The sequence below is a fragment of the Lepidochelys kempii genome, chromosome 8 (assembly GCF_965140265.1).
Source record: "Lepidochelys kempii isolate rLepKem1 chromosome 8, rLepKem1.hap2, whole genome shotgun sequence".
Lineage (NCBI taxonomy): Eukaryota > Metazoa > Chordata > Testudines > Cheloniidae > Lepidochelys > Lepidochelys kempii.
In genome coordinates, this window is record NC_133263.1 from 102,123,627 (window position 1) to 102,133,740 (window position 10,114).

The window sequence follows — 10,114 nt, forward strand, 5'->3', positions numbered from 1 at the left end:
TATACCTGGCCACTAGGTGGAATCACTAATTGCTGGGAACCCAGGGCCCATTGGGTGGGGGTGGAGGTCAGAGACATCCTGAGGAGCATGGAACAAAGGACTCCACCACCGGTGGGGCAGGGATGCCCCAGGAAGTGGTTACATGTGTAACATAGGCCATAGAATTTTACAGTTACCCCTGCCTTGAGCCCAGTAAAAGGTGAAAGTGCAGTGTAACCTTTTACAACCTCTACATGGATTTAAAATAAATCTGCATTTAGGGGCTAATGCAGCCCTCACTGAACTCAATGGGAGTTTTTCCACTGACTTCAGTGGGCTCTGGATGCAGCCCGCAAATCGAGCATATTATGTATTTGTGATTCTCTGCAGGGGTACCCAGGGTTGGAAAGCACCTCACTGCTACATGCCCTTAGAATGATGCAGTCTTGTCCATGCTTCAGCTCCCTGAAACCAACAGCCTCTGGTAGCACAAGCACAGCCTTGCAGCCCCACAGGCTTCATTCCCTTTGTGCAGGTTAGCGAATGGCACACACCAATGTCCAAGCACTCTCTGAGCATTCCCTTCAGTGTCAAGCCTCTTCTCCACTGAATACTCACAAAACTAGCAGGCCTGCTGTGACCAAAGGAACAGTTCAGACCAGCTTGTAAGATTCTGCTCAGGACCAGCATTCTGCTTAATATTACAGCACTGAGATATGTTTATAGTGAAAACAAGAATAAATTTAGGATTAAAGTATAGAGATTCAGGAATATTTAGTAAGAATATCAGAAACAGGTGGTTACATATAAAACGAAATCATAACACGTTTTCTGGAGACTAAACTTAACTAACAGTTTACCCGCATGTCTAAAGCCGTTTATTGCACTCCAAGTCCTCTGCAACATTTTTAGTCAAGGCAGGAAGAGATCCCATTTTCATGAATACAGATACGTTATTGAGGCAGGTCAGCTGAGGCACTCCAATGAGGGTCCCTGCTCATTTACTTCCTAACCATAGGATACCATGATGCCTTCTTTGCCTTTTAGAAATACACCCAAAGTTCTTTGTCTTTACTCCTAGACATGACAACCCTCCAGGGATGGTTTTTTTCCTGCGTGCTCATTTTTTGTTGAGTTCACCTCTCTTCATTAACATGTGACTTCACTTGTAAATGCACAGCCATTGTGTCCCCTTAAAGTGCTGAATTTACATCCCAGCAGAGAGATGCACGGTTTTACCTCCTGTCTGGAGGAGCCAGTCTAAGGCATGTCACCTTTTGGTGACCTGCTTTTACTTTACATGGTCTTTACTTTACAACAGTCTTGGCTATAAGTGAAAATGTCATGTAATTAAGCAGCAGTGTATGCACCATGGGTCTGGAGCAGAGGTCCTCACTATGGGTTGCACTTCCCTGGGGAGGAACGAGCGTGTGCCAAGGGAGGCACAAATCACCTGTCTTTTGGCCGGGGCATTGTGCTGCCCCAGCAGATCCAGAGCTCTGCTTGGCCTGGGGACTGGACAGAGGGAGCCAGACCTCAACCAGGGGCTGGCTCAGAGATGCGGGCTGGCCTCAAACAAAGAACTTCAGAACTGTTAAGTTGTTAAAAAGCACATATCTGCTGAGCAGAGGGGAAGAGGCAGGGCTTGCAGGAAAGCAGACAGAACTCAGGTCCCTGGAAACAGGGTGTGTGCCTATGAAGAGTTGGGCCTACCCAACTCTTGAGGGAAGTGCTAAGACAATATTTATGTAGGCCTGTTGTTGTTTTAATCCTTTCTGCTGATTTCTATGTTCCTATGGATAAATATATTTTTGCTTTGAAGAAGCTGTTTGCAGTCACTGTATCACCTACTGGTCAGAGATGCTGAAGGGAATCCATGCAGGTGGCCAAACACAATCAGGACAATGAAGTAATTACAGTTGGTGCATGAGTTCCGCAGCCTCAAGACCCAGGCTAAAAGTGGGGTCACTCATGGGAATCCACTCTGAGAGAAGTGAAGGCGCAGATCCAATCACTTGAACAGGTGCCCACAGAGCAACCGAGGTCAAAGGTGTAACTAGTCTTGAAACATGAGTGTTCTAGGACAGAGGTTCTCAAACTGTGGTCCGTGGACCACCCGTGGTCTGCGAGCTCCATTCAGGTGGTCCGCGGATAGTTCCCTCTAATGTGCGCACCTGGGCTGCCGCACACAAGAGATTGAAGGGCCACCCACCTAATTAGTGGAGCTGAGCGGGCATAACTAATTAGGTACCTGGAGAAGATACATATGTAAGGTGAGGTGGTGGCTTTGGAGGGAATAGAGGGTAGGTGGGAGGGGGTAGTGGGGTGGGAAGAGGGGGTGGGGGGAATTTGGGAGGTGCAGGGCTGTGGTGGCAAGAGAAAGAGGCAACTTTCCCCAGCTCCAGGGCTGCGGCTGCCAGGGAGAGATGGCCCCCCTTCCCAGCCCCAGCTCTGTGGCTGCTGTGGCGGGGAAGAGACCACCTTCTTTCCCAGCCCCAGCTTGGGGGCTGCCGCAGTGGCGGAGACACCCCTCCTTCCCAGCCCCAGCTTGTGGGCTGCTACAGCGGGGGAGAGAGGGCACATTCATTGCATTAGAAAGGTAAGACTACTGATATTAAAATGCCTTTATTTGTAGAACCAAAAATGTTAATTGTTAGTCAGTTTTTTTATATAGTGCTTTTATCCAAAGTGCTTTGCAATAGTTAGCTAATGGTACAAACAACATGTGGAAAGATCATTAAGTGGTCCACCAAGACCCTCAGCAATTTTTCAAGTGGTCCACGAAAAATAAAGTTTGAGAACCACTGTTCTAGGATTTTACAGGGGTCCTCCTGGTCTGCTGCTGACATATTCAGATGCTGCTGGAGCTTGGGGCAGCTTTCCTCCATTACATCTAATGATGTGACAGTTCTTACTATCTTTTCCTTTTCATCCAGTCCCTTGCAATTTTGTAGGCTTCCCGTCCAAATAATGTCCAATAATGTCCTAAACACATCCGCTTTCATGTCCATCTGCTCAGGGACAGGAATCTGATATGCAGCCATGTTTTATTGTTTTCTCTGGAGCATCCTCTCCTCCCCTCACTATTCTTGGCTTCTAATTTCATGGACCTGCAGGAGCCAACACACACCTGACACCATGGTTGGTGTGTGAACATAAAGAGAGAGAGCCAGGACTGTGCAACATTCTGGCTGTATTCCTTCCTCCATATTGAGAGTTTATTTATACTGCAATAAAAAAAACACCCCACATTTCAGAGCCTGGGTCAGGTGATGTGGGCTTTTGTTATGGCACTAAAAATTGAAGTAAAGACGTTTGGTGTCAGGCTGCAACTTGAGCTCTGAGACCCTTCCCCTTCATGAGGTCTCAAAGCCCGGGCTCCAGCCTGACCCTAAACATCTGCACGACAATTTTATATCACGACATGCCCCAGCCTGAGTCAGCTGACCCAGGCCAGCCGCAGCCATGCTGCGGGGCTTTTGCCACTTGTAATGCCAACAGATCCCCGGTCGTCGGGATCGAACCTGGGACCTCTGGAGCTAAATGCATGAGCCTCTGCTGCATGGGTTAAAAACCATATAGCTTCTAGCTAAGGCTGTAGAGCAGACTCATTAATCTCGCTCTAAGTGGTCTAAGCGCCAGTACATGGGACTGAGCACCACACCTGGAGGTGTGTGGGTTACAGACATATCTAGAGTTTCCTGGATTTTCAAGCAGGAGTCTAATTTCCAATACATAATCATAGTGTAGCACCTCCTGTTGGGAAGTTATTTACCTTAACACTGTGTTTCTACAACACCTGTGCCCCAGTCTCAGCCGGGGCCTCTAGGCACTACTGTAGTACAAATGATAATATTGCAGCCTTCCAGGTACTAGAGGGGGTGAGGACATCACATAAGGATACAGCAGGAGCATCGATTTCTTATGAGAGCCAAAGAGTAGATCTGAGAGCCTGAATCCTGCTCAAGTTGTATTTGGAAACCTAAAGTACTAGCAGGAGTACATTAGAATTTGTTGAATACTCACTATTGAATGTGTGCATCAGTGACACGGCTGTGAAATCCCAAGATAACTGAGATGGATACAAGTTGATAATAAGTTTCACCCTTGAATTGAATCTGGATGAACAGGGCAGATCTCTCATGTTGATGAAATTGCTTGCTGAACATTTGAGATCCAGGTTCTGCCACACACATTTCTGCCCTACAGTGGGACTTGCGTACACGAGAAAGTTGTACTGCTTTGACTATGCTGGTAAGCAGTGTTTTTCAACCTGGGGTATACGTACCCGTAGGGGTACACAAGCTCTCATCAGGGGGTAGGGAAGAAAAATCCTGTAATGTCAGACCACACATTTTAATTGGTAAAACCTGGTAATCTAATCATAGGTATATTATGACCATATCTCAGATGAGGGTATGCAGTAGATAACATTATTTGGAAAAAGGGGTATGTTATTTGAAAACCACACAGAGTGAAATCGCCCCTTTCCCCCGTGTCAGGTAGAGTTATATCCGTATAAGGGTACTCTATACTAGCCTAGCTACTCCCATACGGGAAGGGGAATAACTACAAAGATGATAAATAAAAATTAATAGACTTATCCCCAGGCCCACTTCCCATTTTCATATTTTGGGTTAATCACACAGAAGAATTATCAGAGCTGTGTCTGCAGAGCTAATGCACTGACTATTTTGACAGCATTATTCAATCAAAATTAAGCCTATTGTATTTCACACCCCTGTCCTGGGGATATTAGTGTCCATGAAGTTTCTTCAGGTGTAGGTGACTCTCGTTCTTGGAGCAGACGTGTTTTCCTTGGAGGGGGGGGGGGGAGTTAACTGGATCAGGTGAGAGTTCGAAGCAGAGGAGGGTGAGAGCAAGAGCCACCTTCACCTCGTTTATTGTAACAGAATTAGAGGAACCATTAGAAAAGGGATAGAGAATAAAACAGAAAATCTCATAATGCTACTATATAAAGTCACCTTGAATACTGCATAAGGTTCTGGTGACCCCATCTCAAAAAAAGATATTTTAGAATGGGAAAAGGTGCAGAGAAGGGCAACAAAAATAATTAGTGGCATGGAACAGCTTGCATAGGAGGAGAGATTATAAAGACTGGGACTGTTCAGATTAGAAAAGAGGTGACTAAGGAGTGACATGATAGAAGTTTATAAAATCATGACTGGTGTGCAGAAAGTGAAGAGGGAAGTGTTATTTACCCCTTCACATAACACATGAACCAGGGGTCACCTGATGAAATCAATACGCAGCAGGTTTAAAACAAACATAAGACAGTCCTTGTACACAAAACACACAGTCAACCTGTGGAACTTGTTGCCAGGGAGGTTTTGAGGCCAAAAGTATAACTGCATTTAAAACATAATTTAGATAAGTTCATGAAGGATAGGTCCATCAATGGCTATTAGCCAGTACGGCCAGGGATGCAACCCCATGCTCTGGGTGTCCCTAAACCTCTAACTGCAGAAGCTGGTGCTGGATGACAGGGGATGGGTCACTCAAAAATTGCCCTGTTCTGTCCACTCCCTCTGAAGCATCTGGCACTGGCCTCTGTGTGAAACAAGATACCGGGCTAGATGGACCATCGGTTTGATCTAGTATGTCCATTCTTATGTTCTTATAAATAAGAATGAGGAAAGGATTCTGTGCAACATGGAGTGAGTTTGAAATACGTGTTACTTCCCTTCTTTGTGTAACTGGCAATGTGAAAAGGGGCACTCACCTCTTGACTACCTCCTAGTGGCTATGTGTGGTACCACCAGTCTTTTCTCATCCCTGGCACCCTCTGCAGGCTGCCCGACAACCTTGGCAGGTCTTCTATGGCTTGGCACTCCAGCCAAGCCACAAACTCTGAATGACCCTTCCGGGGTATTAAAGAATCTAGTAAATAAACAGTCTGTTTGCCCTCATTGGGGGCTTCAGTCCCAGCTCTGGGCCCTTTAAATTCAGCCCTTTGTTTGGGCTCCCATACAAATCCCACCCCTTTCTGTGGTTTAAACCATTTTACTTGTGGCCAGTAAGGGAACCTGGCTCACCCACTTCTCCAGGTTCCAGGCCGGGGCCCCTATGTACAGCAGCCACATACTGCCTGCTCCAATCCATTGCTGATATTTCCCTGGGCTTCTTCCAAACAGGCCCTTTATCTCCAGCACTAGGTCAGAGCCAGCATCCCCAGATTCCTCTCTCTGCAATCCCAGCTGTGCAGGTTCAGATAGCCATGAACTTCATCTATTGTCAGGCCTCTGTGGCCAGAGAAGGGCACCTGACTTCTCTTCTCTGGTCCCAGTCAGGGACTGCCCCACCAAGGACAGGCAGCTCCTTTTATCTACGGCATCAGGACCCTGACTGCCTGTTGCTAGCCCATCTAGCCCTTGGAGGACCAGATCTCTGAGGTTTTCCAAAATGGCTGCTCCAGAAGAGAGTCAAAGAGGCCAAACGCACCCCATCACAAGAGGACTTCAATATTCTAGCTGGATGCTACGATGCCCAGCCTAACTGACTGTGGTCCAAAGGCAGAGAGGCCTTACTGGCATTGGCATGAATGTTGATCATATTAGGTGTCTGGAAGAGCTGTCAAAGAGGGGTCCTTGCCATTCCTGCCTCTTGAAGCAGCCTTGCCCTAGAGAGCTGGCTGTTGGGACAGTCAGGAGTGGGGAAGGCTGTGTTGTGATTGAGTTTGGGGGGTGGGCAGCAGGAGAAAAGCAGAAGAGGGAGCACTTTGCCCTTCCCCTGCCTTCTCCTGGTTCTTAATTCCGACAGACACGAGACCCTGTCTAGTGAGCTTAGCATGCACGTAGACTATTTTATTATATGTTTTCTCTGTGTTCCTTTTGTCCTAAAATGAATGCACTGCGCTTTGTGAAAGTTGTCTGGTCTCTGGTAACACCATCTATGGCCCTCGAGAGAGTGCAAATCACAGGTGCTGGATTAACGGCAGGCCTATAGTCACAGGGACCTCAAGTCTAAATCCCTGGTCTGGAGCAGATAGTCCCCTCCCCAAGAAAGGTGACCCTTTCTTGCTAAGAAGTCCAATACCTAAAAGGGTGACCCTGAGCAGACCGCAGAGGGGGCTGAGGTACAGTGTGGCCACAAACTCTTCAGGGTCCCTGACAAATCATGGAGCAGGATCAAGTAGGGTGCAAGAAGCCACAGCGTTTATTAAGGCAGCTCCCCACACCACTCTTGGGCCAAGATTCCTTGGAACAATCTTTGTAGACCCCCTCAGTCCTCTCCCAACCTGAGCAAAACAAGCAAAATAGTCCCCTTAATAGATCCTTAATAATGCGTTGGAGGGGTTTTAGTTGGGGGCTGAAGGTGACGGCTAGTGGCGTTCTGTTATTGCCTCCAGCTTTCACCCTGACCACACCACACGATCCATCGTCTACAGCCAAGCTCTGCGATACAACCGCATTTGCTCCAACCCCTCAGACAGAGACAAACACCTACAAGATCTCTGTCAAGCTTTCTTACAACTACAATACCCACCTGCAGAAGTAAAGAAACAGATTGATAGAGCCAGAAGAGTTCCCAGAAGTTACCTACTACAGGACAGGCCTAACAAAGAAAATAACAGAACGCCACTAGCCGTCACCTTCAGCCCCCAACTAAAACCCCTCCAACGCATTATTAAGGATCTACAACCTATCCTAAAGGATGACCCAACACTCTCACAAGTCTTGGGAGACAGGCCAGTCCTTGCCTACAGACAGCCCCCCAGCCTGAAGCAAATACTCACCAACAACCACATACCACACAACAGAACCACTAACCCAGGAACTTATCCTTGCAACAAAGCCCGTTGCCAATTGTGCCCACATATCTATTCAGGGGACACCATCACAGGGCCTAATAACATCAGCCACACTATCAGAGGCTCGTTCACCTGCACATCCACCAATGTGATATATGCCATCATGTGCCAGCAATGCCCCTCTGCCATGTACATTGGTCAAACTGGACAGTCTCTACGTAAAAGAATAAATGGACACAAATCAGATGTCAAGAATTATAACATTCATAAACCAGTCGGAGAACACTTCAATCTCTCTGGTCACGCAATCACAGACATGAAGGTCGCTATCTTAAAACAAAAAAACTTCAAATCCAGACTCCAGCGAGAAACTGCTGAATTGGAATTCATTTGCAAATTGGATACTATTAATTTAGGCTTAAATGGAGACTGGGAGTGGCTAAGTCATTATGCAAGGTAGCCTGTTTCCTCTTGTTTTTTCCTACCCCCCCCCCCAGATGTTCTGGTTTAACTTGGATTTAAACTTGGAGAGTGGTCAGTTTGGATGAGCTATTACCAGCAGGAGAGAGAGTTTGTGTGTGTATGGGGGTGGGGGGGATGTGAGAAAACCTGGATTTGTGCAGGAAATAGCCCAACTTGATTATCATGCACATTGTGTAAAGAGTTGTCACTTTGGATGGGCTATCACCAGCAGGAGAGTGAATTTGTGTGGGGGGGTGGAGGGTGAGAAAACCTGGATTTGTGCTGGAAATGGCCCACCTGATGATCACTTTAGATAAGCTATTACCAGCAGGACAGTGGGGTGGGAGGAGGTATTGTTTCATATTCTCTGTGTATATATAAAGTCTGCTGCAGTTTCCACGGTATGCATCCGATGAAGTGAGCTGTAGCTCACGAAAGCTCATGCTCAAATAAATTGGTTAGTCTCTAAGGTGCCACAAGTACTCCTTTTCTTTTTAAAGAAAAGTCTGGAAGCACTAGAAAGACTTCTTCTGCAGATCATAAACCAAACTATGGCTGATGGGAGTGAGGGAGAAACTTTCCCTGTAAGAATGTTATTCCATAGCTGCCTACTGTAGGGTTTCTACATAGAAGCAGGTACTCGCTGGTGTGGAAGTCCAAACACTGAACTAGCTGGACCATTGGCAAAATGTGTAATAGGATCCTGGTTGCAATCTTAACCCTGGAGAGGCTACTAGGTCTGCACAATGAACCGAAATTAGACCATGAAGTAAAGAAATGCTGGAAGAAAGTCTCAGTCCTTAAAATTGAACAGGTGTATTAGACATTATTGTAGGAGAGTCTTGCAGAGGTAATCAAAAGAGCCATGGAATAGTTCACAATTATTATTAGCCCACTTTAAAGATAGGAAAAATGAGACAGAGAGAGACTGTGGATGAGGTTTTCCAAAGTGTCCAAATAACTTAAGAGGACAAGTGGCACTGATTTCTATAGGACTTGTGCTTGTAAATAACCTAGGTACTTTTGAAAAGTCCCATTCTGTTTGACTTAGGCACCCTGGTTCAGTGGATCAGGCATGAGTCAGGGACTCAGGTAAAAAGAACAGGAGTACTTGTGGCACCTTAGAGACTAACGAATTTATTTGAGCATAAGCTTTCGTGGGCTACAGCCCACTTCATCAGATGCATCGAATGGAACATATAGTAAGAAGATATATATACCTACTGAGAACATGAAAAGGTGGAAGTTGTTATACCAACTCTAAGAGGCTAATTAATTCAGATGAGCTATTATCAGCAGGAGAAAAAAAAAACTTTTGTAGTGATAATCAAGATGGCCCATTTCAGACAGCTGACAAGAAGGTATGAGGATACATAACATGGGGAAATAGATTCAATTTGTGTAATGACCCAGCCACTCAGGTAGCTTTCTCCATAATCGTGCAAACAAAATGAAAGCATTGTTCTCTATACTGGTGTTGAAATTCTCCAAACTCATTCTTCAGGGAGACTTCAGCATCCCCGCCAACAAGGCCTTGGATGTAAAACTCACCCATCATTAAATTCATTTATTCCTTAATTATTTATTGCTTATTAAGACACTCATTGGTCATTTCTGGCTCAACCCCCACAGCTGGCCATACCTGACACAGTCTTCAGCCTAGATGTTAATAATGTTGTTTCCGAACTTAGGTTTTGATCATTGATGTTACTTTGTTGTCCTGCTCCCCTAACAATGCAGGGTTTTGCTTCCAGAAAAGTCTACTGACCTGAATCAGGTTGTCACCCCTGGGAACAGCAAACATCTCAGCATTTTACATCCAGAATATGTCACCTAGTGGTTGAAGATTATTAATGTATTTATTGAAATGCTCTCAGCAAAACCTGGACAAGTAATTGAGGA